The sequence below is a fragment of the Canis lupus genome, chromosome 22 (genome assembly GCF_048164855.1).
Source record: "Canis lupus baileyi chromosome 22, mCanLup2.hap1, whole genome shotgun sequence".
In the NCBI taxonomy this organism is placed as follows: Eukaryota; Metazoa; Chordata; class Mammalia; order Carnivora; family Canidae; genus Canis; species Canis lupus.
In genome coordinates this window covers 50,253,924-50,267,362 of record NC_132859.1, presented here as the reverse complement: position 1 = coordinate 50,267,362, position 13,439 = coordinate 50,253,924, and the positions used below count along the sequence as shown (strand labels likewise).

General features: G+C 37.3%; 1 pseudogene; it reads left to right on the top strand.

Annotated features, from left to right (window-relative positions):
* Positions 1–3,079: 3,079 nt before the first annotated feature.
* Positions 3,080–13,058, top strand: LOC140613738 (60 kDa heat shock protein, mitochondrial pseudogene; annotated as a pseudogene).
* Positions 13,059–13,439: the final 381 nt, after the last annotated feature.

Genomic DNA, 13,439 nt, shown 5'->3' with positions numbered 1-13,439 from the left:
AATCAAGGTAATATGGGCCTCATAGAAGGAGTTTGGAAATTTTCCTTCCATTTCTATTTTTTTTTTGAATGGTTTGAGAATAGGTATTAATTCTTCTTTAAATTTCTGATAGAATTCCCCTCGGAAGCCATCTGGCCCAATATCTTTGTTTGTTGGGAGATTTTTGATTACTGATTCAATTTCTTTGCTGGTTATATATCTGTCCAAATTTTCTATTTCTTCTTGTTTCAGTTTTGGTAGATTATATCTTCCCAGGATATAATTTCTTCCAGACTGCACACTTTGTTTGGCACATAATTTTTCATAATATTCTCTTATAATTGCTTGTATTTCTGTGGTATTCATTGTTATCTCTCTTCTTTCACTCATGATTTATTTATTTGGGTCCTTTTTCTTTTCTTCTTGATAAGTCTGGCTAGGGCGTTACCAATTTATTAATTCTTTCAAAGAACCTGCTCCTGATTTCATTGATCTGTTCTTACTTAGTTTTTTTGGTTTCTAAATCATTTATTTTTGCTCTTATCTTTATTATTTCCCTTCTTCTGCTGGCTTTAGGCTTTATTTGCTATTCCTTTTCTGGTCCTTTAGGGGTAAGTTTAGGTGTGTATTTGGGATTTTCTTGCTTTTTTGTGGTAGGCCTGTTTTGCAATATATTTCCCTCTCAGGACAGCTTTTGCTGCATCCCAAAGGTTTTGGACTGTCCTGTTTTCATTTTAATTTGCTTCTGTGTACTTTTTAAATTTCTTCTTTAATTTCCTGGTTAGCCCATTCATTATTTAGTTAGATGTTCTTTAATTTCCATGTATTTGTGGTCTTTCCAAAATTTTTCTTGTAGTTGACTTCAAGTTTGATAGCATTGTGTTCTGAAAATATGGATGGTATGTCTGATCTCAATCTTTCTGTACTTGCTGAGGGATGATTTGTGACCCAGTATATGATCTATTCTGGAGAATGTTCCATCTGTACTAAAAAAAAAATGTATATTCTTCAGCTTCAGGATGAAATGTTCTGAATATATCTGTTAAGTCCATCTGGTCTAGTGTGTCATTCAAAGCCATTGTTTCTTTGTTGATTTAGTTTGTTTGTTTAGATGACCTGTCCATTGCTATAAGTGGCATGTGAAAATCCCCTAATATTATTGTATAATTATCAATGAGTTTCTTTATGTTTGTTATTGATTTATATATATTTAGGTACTCCCAAGTTTGTGGCATAAGTATTTACAATTGTTAGATCTTCTTGTTGGATAGACCCCTTAATTATGACATAGTGCCCTTCTTCATCTCTTGTTACAGTCTCTGGTTTATAATCTAGTTTGTTTGATAAAACTATGGCTACTCTGGCTTTCTTTCACATCCATTAGCATAATAGATGGTTCTCCATCCCCTCACTTTCAATCTGTAGGTATCTTTAGGTCTGAAATGAGTCTCTTATAGACAGTATAGAGATAGGTCTTGTTTTTATCAGACATTCTGATATCCTATGTCTTGATTGGAGCATGTAGTCCATTACAGTCAGAAGGATTATTGATAGATATGGATTTAATTCCATTGTATTCATTGTAAAGTTGGTGTTTCTGGAGATTTATTCTGTTCCTTTCTAGTCTTTGCTGCTTTTGGTCTTTCTTTCCCACTTAAAGAATCCCCTTTATTATTTCTTGCAGGGCTGATTTAGTGGTCATGAACTCCTTTTTTTTTTTTTTTAATTTTTATTTATTTATGGTAGTCACAGAGAGAGAGAGAGAGAGCGAGAGAGGCAGAGACATAGGCAGAGGGAGAAGCAGGCTCCATGCACCGGGAGCCCGATGTGGGATTCGATCCTGAGTCTCCAGGATCGCGCCCTGGGCCAAAGGCAGGCGCTAAACCGCTGCGCCACCCAGGGATCCCCCATGAACTCCTTTAATTTTTGTTTGTTTGGGAAACTCTTAATATCTCCTTCTATTCTGAATGGCAGCCTTGACGGATAAAATATTCTTGGCTGCATATTTTTCCCATTCAGCATGTTGAATAAATCATGCCACTGTCTTCTGGTCTGCCAAGTTTTTGTGGATGTCTGCTGCTAACCTTATTTGTCTTCTCTTGTAAGTTAGAAATTTCTCTTCCCTTGCTGTTTTTAGGATTTTTTTCCTTATCTCTGTATTTTGCAAATTTTACCACAATATGTCTTGGTGCTGTCCTGCTTATGTTGAATTTGATGGGAGTTCTCTGTGCCCCCTGGATTTGGATGTCTGTTTCCCTCTCCAGATTAGGGAAATTTTCAGCTGTAATTTCTCAAATAAACCTTCTGTCCCCTTTTCTCATTCTTCTTCTTTCAGGCCTTCTATGATATAAATGTTATTACACTTCATGTATTTGCTGAATTCTCTAAGTCTACATTCATGATCCAATAGTTTTCTTTCCCTCTTCTTTTTAGCTTCACTATTTTCCATAAGTTTATCTTCTATATCATTTATTCATTTCTCTGCTTCTTCCATTTTGTGGTCATTATATCCAGTCAGTTTCACATCTTGGTTATAACATTTCTTATTTCAGCCTGATTAGTTTTTAGGTCTTTTATCTCTGTGGTAAGGGACTCCCTGGTATCTTCTATGCTTTTCTCAGGCCCAGCTAATATCCTTATGATTGTTGTTTTATATTCTGGATCAAGCATATTACTTATATCTGTTTCAATTAGATCACTGGCTGTGACCTTTTCTTGTTCTTTCTTTGGGATGAATTCCTTTGTCTTGGCATTTTCTAGGTCTCTGTCTTCTTCTCTGTGTTAGGAAAGCCCGTTATGTTTCCTGCTGCTGAGAGTAATGGCTTTATTAAGAAGTGGTCATATACTGTCCAGTGCCTATCTCTTCAGAGAGTATTTCTTGCATATGCTGTGTGCACTCTGCTGTGTTTTGGCTAGTCTTTCCCTCAGGCTAGTCCTCTGCAGAGTTTCTCCTTGCCTGCAGTGGCGGGTGTTTGATCCTTGTCCAGAGTGTGGCAAGTTTTAAGTAGGTATGCTCTGGCCTGCTTGTTAAAACAGACCTGATGCTATTTCCACTAGAGCTGAAACTTTGCTGAAGTCTATGGTCTATGACTTGGTGCACATGAGGGTTGTTGGAGGGGGCACTCTGGTGGTCTTCTCGGGGAGAGGCCTGCTGCTGATTTGGCTCTCAGGCACACTTGCCCTAGTAAAAAAAAGTATGTGCCGGGCACAGGGGTACAGGGCTTGGTGTAAGTTGCTCAAGCCTCTGCTGTGGGTGGCTGTGCTGCACACTTACGTCTGACCATGCTGATGGACAGAGAGCATTAACATAGTGCTAACCCACTCTCTCATCCCCATTGAGGGGAGTTTCCTTACACTGTTCTCCAGGAAGCCTTCATAGAAGAGCAAACAATCTCCTTCCATGTGTTCCAGGCATCCCTTAGATCACGGCTCTCACCCTGTGTCTAAGCCATCTGCCCACCAGGCAGCACAGCGTAGTGTACCTGTGCTTTATCTCAAGCACCTTAGCTGAGTTTCAAAATTTTAGGGACCTGGTGTGGCATGGACCCACACAGATCCTCTGAGGGAGGGTCTCACCATCCTGGGGCTAGGGCTGGTTTGTCCCAGAAAGGTAGTTGCATGAATGCACAGGCACTTGGTGTTTAGAGTAAAACACAGCAAAAGCCCGCATCCAGGTTTGCTGCCCTCAGCAGGTGTCTCTGCCCCTATGCTAATGAACAGGGCAGCACAATGGCACTGCCAACTCTTTTGTCCTCTGAGACACAGTACCACCTCTCCCAAATGCACTCCAAGAAGGGGAACTATTTTTCTCCGTTTGACCCAGGGGGTCCTCAAGAGCATGCTGTCTGCTTCTGGGCCTTTGCCACCCTCCACAGGAGCATAGCTCTGTGTGCCAGGCTCCACCCAGTCACTGCACAAACTTCTAAAACTTCAATCTTTGAACTTCTCTGGTTGTAAAAACTCATAATAATAAGGCATTCTCATTTTCCCAGCCAATAGTTTTGGGAACTCCCTGTGTACTATACTATCTTTGCCTTTGACTTCTGATAACTTAAGTATAATGTGTCTTGGTATATACCTCTTTAGAGTCAATATTTTGGAGGTCATTTGGACTTCATGAATCTGGCTATTTCCCTCCACAGATTTGGGAAGTTTTTATTCATTATTACTTTTAATAAACATTCTGTACTCCCCTTTTTTCTCTTCTCCTGGTGCTCACACAATGTATTTTGGTTTACTTATGGTTTTCTTAAGTCTCACAGGCTTTCTTCATTCTTTTCATGCTCTTTCCCTGTATTTTTTTCTTTTGACTGGATAATTTCAAATTATCATTATAATTTCAAACTTCTCTTTAAGTTCACTAATTCTTTCTTCTGCTTGGTGAAGTCTGTTGTTGAAATGCTCTAAAAGTTATTTCAATTTAGTCATTGTATTCCTCAGCTTCAGAATTTGTTTGGTTCCTTTATTTTATGGTTTCTACCTCTTTGTTGTACTATTTATTTTGTTCATGTATTTTTTTTCCCTGTTTCATTTAGTTGTCTATCAGTGTTATCTTGTAGCTCACTGAGCTTTTTTAAGATGGTTATTTTGAATTCTTTGTCAGGCAGTTCATAGGTCTCCATTTATTTAGAGCTGGTTACTGGCATTTTATTTTGTTCCTTTGGTGGTATCATGTTCCCCCAATACTTCATGATTATTGTAGCCTTGCATTTGTTTCTGAGTATTTAAAAGCAATCACCTCTGCAGTCTTTATAACCTACTTTTGTCAGGGAAAGCCCTTCACCAATCAGCCTAGCCACAGATTTTGGACAGGCCAGTTGACGGAGACCATGGGTGGACCCAGCGCTGGACTCTGTGGGTGGGCTTGCTCTTTCCCCCAGAAGAGAGCTCATTGGCTGAGGGGATCTCTCTTGTCACTGCACTGTGCTGGCTTGGGGGAACCTAATGCAGATAAAGTGAAACTGTTTTCTTACCGTTCTCAATTACTTTCCTCATTTCTGTATTCCACTGGTGTGCTGTAACCACTGACCTGAATTTTGGAGCTCTCCTAAGCTTTTCTGTGCATGGATGGTTATTAAATTGGTATTTTTATAGGATGACAAGTTCTGGGATCTTCTGGGATCATCACTCTTCTGAGAGTTCTTTATATATTCTTTAAAAAAGTCCTTTTCCAAGTATGTGCCTTGCAAATATTTTGTCCCAGTCTGTAGCTTGTCTTTTCATTCTCTTCACATGAACTTGTGCAAAGCAAAATTTCCATTTTTTATAAGATCCAACTGTCAATCTTTCATTTTATGGGTCTTGCTTTGGTATCAAGTCTAAGGAATTTTTCTTATCCATAAAGTCTGAAGATTTTTCTCCAATTTTTAAAATGAAATTTATGGTTTTATATTTAAGCCTGTGCCCATTTTGAGTTAATTATTCTATAAGGTGTGATGTGTAGGTATGAGGTGATTCTTTTTTGCCCGTGGATACCAAATTGTTCTAGCATCATTTGTTGAAAAAGCTATCTTTCCTCCATTAAATTGCTTTTGCACATTTATAAAAAGTCAGTTGGCATATTTGTGCAGGTCTGCTTCTGTGTTTTCTATTTAATACCATTGATTTATGTGTCTATAACCTCTAGTCCCATTCATGTTGTTGCAAATGGCAAGATTCAACTCTTTTTGATGGCTGAGTAATATTCCATCATATATATATATTCCACATCTTCTTTATCCATTCATCTGCTGATGGACATCTGGGCTCTTTCCATATTTTGTCTATTGTGGACATTTCTGCTATAAACATTGGGGTGCATGTGCCCCTTTGAATCATGATGTTTGTATCCTTTGGATAAATACCTAGTAGTGCAATTGCTGAATTGTAGGGTAGTTCTATTCTTACCTTTTTAAAATAAGATTTTATTTATTTATTTGAGAGAGAAAGAGAGAGACAGAGAGAGCATAAGCAAGGGGGAGAGGGGCAGGGAGAAAGGGAGAAGCAGATTTCCCACTGAACAGGAAGCCCAACATGGGCTCCCATCCCAGAACCCTAAGATCATGACCTGAGCCAAAGGAAGATGCTTAACCAACCGAGCACCCAGGAACTCCTCTGTTTTTGCCTTTTTAATGAACCTCCATGCTATTTTCCAGTGGTTGCACCAGTTTGCATTCTCATCAACATCATAAGAATGTTACACTTTATCTGCATCGTCACCAACATCTGTCATTTCCTGAGTTGTTAATTTTAGCCATTCTGACAGGCACGAGGCAGTATCTCCTCATAGTTTTGATTTGTATTTCCCTGATGATGAATGATTTTGAGCATCTTTTCATGTATCTGTTGGCCATCTGTATGTCTTCTTTGGAGAAATGTCAATTCATGTCTTCTGCCCACTTCTTGACTGGATTTTTTGTTTTTTTTGGGTATTGAGTTTGATAAGATCTTTATAGGTTTTGGATACTAGCCTGCATCTGATAAGTCATTTGCAAATATCTTCTTCCATTCTGTAGGTTGCTTTTCAGTTTTGTTGACTGTTTCCTTTGCTGTGCAAAAGATTTTTATCCTGATGAAGTCCCAATAGTTCATTTTTGCTACTGTTTCCTTTGCCTTTGGAGACATGTCTAGCAAGAAGTTGCTGTAGTCAAAGCCAAAGAGGTTGCTGCCTGTGTTCTCCTCTAGGATTTTGATGGTTTTATATCTCACATTAGGTCTTTCATCCATTTTGAGTTATTTTTTATATGGTGTAAGGAAATGGTCCAGTTTCATTCTGGATGTAGCTGTCCAATTTCCCAACACCATTTGTTGAAGAGACAGTCTTTTTTCCATTTTCCTGCTTTGTCAAAGATTAGCTGACCGTAGAGTTGAGGGTCCATTTCTGGGTTCTCTCTTCTGTTCCACTGGCACTGTTTTTATGCCAGTACCACACTGTCTTGATGCTAACAGCTTTGTAAGATATTTGATTTCCGGTATTGTGATGCCTCCAGCTTTTTCAGCATTCCTTTGGCTATTTGGGATCTTATCTGTTCCATACAATTTTAGAATTATTGGTGCCAGCTCTATGAAAAATGTTGATGGTATTTTGATAGAGATTGGATTGAGTGTGTAGATTGCTCTAGGTAGCATAGACATGTTAACAATATTTGTTCTTCCAATCCGTGAGCATGGAACATTTTCCACTTCTTTGTGTCTCTCTTAGTTTTTTTTCATAGTATTCTATAGTTTTCAGAATGTAGATCCTTTACCTCTTTGGTTAGGTTTATTCCTAGATATCTTATGATTTTTGGTGCATTTGTGAATGGGATTGATTCCTTGATTTCTCTTTCTTATGCTTCATTGTTAGTGTATAGATATACAACTGAATTCATGAATTCATTTTATATCTTGCAACTTTGCTGAATTTCTGGATTAGTTCTAGGAATATTTTGGTGGCCTAGGAATTTTCTCTATAAACCATCATGCCATTTGCAAAGATAGCCAGTTTTATTTCTTCCTTTCCAATCTGTGTACCTTTTTTTTTTTTTCTTGTCTTATTTTAGTGGCTAGAACTTCCAGCATTCTACTGGGTAAGAGTGGTGAGAACAGAATCCTTGTTTTCTCTTGATCTTAGGGGGAAGCATTTAGTCTTTCACCTTTAGGTATGTTATTAGTTGTAAGGTTTTGCAGATGCTTTTTAACAAGTAGAGGTAATTCTCCTCCATTCCTAACTTGATTAGAGTTTTCATAATTAATAGGTGTTGGAATTTGTCAAATGTCTTTTCTGCACCAATTGATATGATTATATGATGTGATGAATTGATACAACTGATTGATCTTTGAATGTTGTACAAGTTTTGCACATGTGGAATAAATCCCACTTGGTTATGGTGTGTAATTCTTATACATACTTAAGTTCAGTTTGCTAACATTTTGTTGAATATTTTTGCACCTAAGTTCAAGAGTGATATTGGGGCAGACCTGGTGGCTCAGCGGTTTAGTGCCACCTTCAGCCCCTGGTGGGATCCTGGAGACCCGGGATGGAGTCCCACGTGGGGTTCCCTGCATGGAGCCTGCCTCTCCCTCTGCCTGTGTCTCTGCCTCTCTCTCTCTCTCTCATGAATAAATAGAATCTTTTTTTTTTTTTTTAGAAGAGTGATATTGACATAAGCTTTTCTTTTTTTTTTTTTTTAAGATTTTATGTATTTATTCATGAGACAGAGAGGTAGAGACACAGGCAGAGGGAGAAGCAGACTCCATGCAGGGAGCCTAATGTGGGACTCCATCCCGGGTCTCCAGGATCATGCCCTGGGTCGAAGGTGGCACTAAACCGCTGAGCTACCCAGGCTGCCCAAACTTTTCTTTTTTTGTACTGCTTTTGCTTGGTTTTGGTATCAGCCTCCTAAAATGAATTGAGAATTGCTCTCTCCTGTTTTCTGGAAGAGATTGTATAAAATTGGTGTTAATTCTTCTTCAATATTATGTAGAGTCCTTGAGTGAAACCATTTGGGCCTGGAAATTTTTAAATAAGTTTTTGTTGATGAATTTGATTTCTTTAATGGTTATATGACAATTCAGATGATCTTAGCTGCATTTTGGTAGTTTATGTTTTTCAGTAACTTGATTCATTTCCTCTAAGCTTTCAAATTTCTTTTAGGAAACTGAGCATGAAGTTGTTCATAGTATTCTCGTTATTTTTAATGACTGCAATATTTGTAGCAATATGCCTAATTTCATTCATAAGTGATTTATGTCTTCTCCATTTTAATTTTTGTCAGTTTCATTGATCTTTCTCAATTATGTTCTTATTTTCAATTTTATTCATATTTATTTTTATCTTCATTTTTCCTTTCCTTCTATTTGCTTTGAATTTATTTTGCTTTAACTTTCTAGTTTTCTGAGATAGGAAATTACATTATTGGTTTGAAATCTTTCCTATTTGGTCCAGCTTCTGTGGAAATTATTTTGGTGTTTCCTCACGCATTTACTGCTATTAATTTCCCTCTTGGCACTGCTTTAAATTATGTCTCACATTGTTTGACATGTTGTGTTTTCATTCTCATTCAGTTATAAGATACTAAAATTTTTCTTTTGAGAAGCATGTTGTTTAATTTCCAAGTGTTTGGAGATTTTTCTGTTATCTTTCTGTTATTGATTTCTATTTGATTCTGTTATGGTCAAAGAACAAACTCTGTATGATTCCATTTTTTAAGCTTGTTGGAGTTTGTATTATGAACCAAGATATGGTCTATCTTGGTGAATGTCCCATGGGCTTTTGAAAAAAAAAAGTGTATTCTGCTATTGTTGAATGGTGTGTTCTATAAATGTCAATTAGATTCTGTAAATTGATGATGTTGTTAAATTCTTCTATGTCCTTAATGAGTTTCTGTCTAGTAATTCTATCCTTTACTGAGAAAGGAATATTGAAGCCTCCAACTACATTTGCAGATTTGTCTATTTCCCCTTTAAACTTTATCAGATTTTATTGCATATATTTTGAGACTCTGTGATTTGGTGCATACACACTTAGCATTGTTATGTCTTTGTGTAGCTTGATCTTTTTATCATCACATACCTTCCCTCTTTTTCTCTAGTAATTTTATTTGTTCTGAAGTTCATTTTGTCTGTTATTGATATAGCCACTCCTGCTTTTTTAAAAAATTAATATTTCCATCCTTAAATTTCAACATTCCTACATCACAGAATTAAAACATTCATGCCTGTTTTAAAGTTTGTTGTTGTTGTTGGCAATTGACAAAATTCCAAAAGTCATTTTTCTTTCTCATAAAAAGCTGCTATGATTTCATAACATTGGATTTGACTGTGGGTTTTGGTTATAATACCAAAAACATAGGTAACAAAAGAAAAATAGGTAAATTCACCAAAATCAAAAGCTTTTGTGCATTATAGCACACTACTCAGAGAGTGGAAAAACAACCTACAGAGTGCAGAATACATTTGCAAATCATATATGTGATATGGGATTATATGAAGAACTCAACAACATAAAAACAAATGGCCCAATTCAAAAATTGGTAAAAGACTTGAATAGACATTTCTTTAAAGAAGACATACAAATGACCAAAAGCACATAAAAAAATGTTCAATAACCCTAGTTATTAGAGAAATGGAAATAAAAAATCATAATGGGATACCACTTCACACCTGTTATAAATGAACACACATACTATAAACAAACAAAAATAAAATAACCGGTGTTTTTGAGGATTTGGAACAATTGGACCCTGTGTATTGCTGGTGGGAATAAAAATGGTATGGCTTCTGTGGAAAGTTTTTTGATAGTTCCTCAAAATATTAAACCTAGATTTACCACATGATACAGCAATTCCACATCTAGGTGTATACCCCAAGGAACTGAGGGCGGGAACTCAAACAGATACTTGTATGCCAGTGTATATATCAGCATTATTCACAATAGCCAAAAGATGGAAAAACTCAACTGTCCATCATAAGATGCATGGATAAACAAAATATATATATAATATTACTCAACCCTAAAGTCAGATACAAAAAGGAAAATATGTTCCACCTGTATGCGGTAACTAGAATAACAAATTTACAGAGATGAAAGTAGATGAAAGGTTACTATGGGCTGAGGAGAGAAAGGAATAGGGAATTATTGGTCAAGGGGTAAAGAGTTTCTTTCTGGCAAAAATAAACTATTGAGAATATGCCAAAATAAAAAGATATTGCATGGTGAAGAAAACTATCAATTAAACAAAAAAGCAACCTACCGAATGGGAAAAGATATTTGCAAGTGATACATAAGGGATTAATATCCAAGATATATAAAGAACTTATGTAACTCAAAACCAAAAAAAAAAAAAACCACACAAATAATTTGACTAAAAATGGACAAACGACCTGAATAGACACTTTTCCAAAGAAGTCGCACAGATGGCCAACATATGAAAAGATGCTCAATATCACTAGTCATCAGAGAAATGCAAATCAAAACTACAAGATATCACCTTACACCTGTCAGAATGGCTAGTATCCAAAAGAAATAACAAGTGTTGGTGAGGATGTGGAGAGAAAGGAATCCTCATACACTGTTGGTGGGAATGTAAATTGGTGCAGCCACTGTGGAAAACAGTAGGAGAGTACTAACAGAAATATACAATTCTGGCCATATATGCCATGCATTCTATCCTTCTATTCCTCACTCACCTCCTATAGCTTCAAGCACCCCCTACTGCTGCCCCACAGAAACACTTTGATTATACACAGTCTTTTGCCAAATTAGGCCAGTGTCCAGAGAGGGCACTGGCTCCTTATCTCACTTGGGCTTATGCCAAAATTTGAGCCTTAATGCAAGAAAATGCAGACCTTTTAGCCTATGCTGTAGCCATTAATATGGGGCCAAAGGGAAGAACAGTGGTTATTAAACAGAATTGGGTAAGTCCCAAAGTAACAACAGATAGTGTTGCAAAGTCCACTAACTTAAAAGATAAATATAGATAAGAAGATAAATATAAGAATATTGGTGCTAAACTTGTTCAAGATGTTGCCAGTAATACAAATGAAGAGGCTGGGGATGGCACCGCTACTGCTACTGTACTAGCACACTTAAAGCCAAGGAAGGCTTTAAGAAGATTAGAAAAGGTGCTAGTCCTGTGGAAATGGTAGCTGTTGATGCTATAATTGCTGAATCTAAGTAGTCTAAACGTGTAACAACCCTTGAAGAAATTGCTCAAGTTGTTATGATTTCTGCAAATGGACACTAAGAAATTGGCAACATCATTTCTGATACAATGAAAATGGTTTGAAGAGAGGGTGTCGTCACAGTAAAGATAGAAAAACACTAAATGATTAATTAGAAATTATTGAAGGTATGATGTTTTATTGAGGTTATATTTTTCTGTGCTTTATTAATACATCAAAGGGTCAGGAATATGAATTCTGAGATGCCTATGTTCTCCTGAGTGAAAAGAAAATTTTTAGTGTCTTATCCATTATACCTGCTCTTGAAATTGCCTATGGGCAGTGTAAGCTGTTAGTCATAACTGCTGAAGATATTGATGGAAACACTCTAAGTACAGTGGTTTTGAGTAGGCTAAAATTTGGTCTTTAGGCTGTAGCACTCAAAACTCCAGGTTTTGGCAACAATAGAGAGAACCAGCTTAAACATAGGGCTACTGTACTGGTGGTGCAGTATTTGGAGAAGGATTGACCAAATCTTGCAGATGTTCAGCTTCATGCTTTAGGAGAAGTTAGAGAGGCCATTGTGACTAGAGTTGATGCTATGCTCTTGAAAGGAAAAGATGACAAGCACATTTCAAATTGAAAAATGTACTCAAGGAATCATTGAGGGGCAGCCCCGGTGACCCAATGGTTTGGCGCCACCTTCAGCCCAGGGCCTGATTCTGGAGACCGGGGATAGAGTCCCCATGTCGGGCTCCCTGTATGGAGCCTGCTTCTCCCTCTGCCTGTGTCTTTGCTTCTCTCTCTGTGTATGTCTGTCCTGAATAAATAAATAAAATCTTATTTTTTTTAAAAAGAAATCATTGAGTAGTTAGATATTTCAACAAGTGAATATGAAAAGGAAAAACTGAATGTACATCTGGCAAAACCCTCTCTGAGTAGCTGTGCTGAAGATTGGTGGAACAAGTGATGTTGAAGTGAATGAAAAGAAAAAAAGTTACGGGTGCCCTCGGTGCTATACAAGCTGCTGCTGAAAAAGGCATTGTTCTGGCAAGGGGCTGTGCCCTGCTTCAGTGCACTCTAGCCTTGCATTCAGTAACCCCAGCTAATGGAGATTAAAAAATTGGTATAGAAATTATTAAATGAGTACTCAAAATTCCTGCAGTGACTATTGCTAAGAATGTAGGTGTGGAAGGATCATGGATAGTTGAGAAAATTATGTGACCTTCCTCAGAAATTGGTTATGATGCTGTGCTTGAAGATTTTGTGAATATAATGGAAAAAAGGAATCATTGATTCAACTAAGGTTGTAAGAACCTTTCTTGGATGCTGCTGGAGTAGCCTCTCTATTAATCACAGCAGAAGTTGTAGTCACCAGGGTTCCCAAAGAAGAGAAAGACCTAGGAGTGGGCAGAATGGGTAGAATGGGAGATGGTATGCATGGTGACATTTTCTAATTCCTAGAATAGTGCTTTACCATTACTAATGAACTGTGAGAGGAAGCTCAAGGCAGAGCTCCTCAACGATAACCAGAGAAGTCCGTTGAAGGAAATGACTGAAGAAAAGGCTGCCTGATGTTTAAGAAAATCACTGTAACCATCAGTTTACTGGTTTCAATTGACAGCATATGATGGTTTACTGCTGTCACTGTCCATACCTACAGATAATTTGCTTTGTGCTTTTGAATAAAAAGATATTTGTACATTCCTGGTAACTGAGTACAAGAGCCATGTACCAAAGTACTACTTTCAACTTAAATCACTGAGGCGTTTTTACTACTATTCTGTTAAAATCAGGATTTTAGTGCTTGCCATCACTAGATGAGAAGCTCAGAAGTA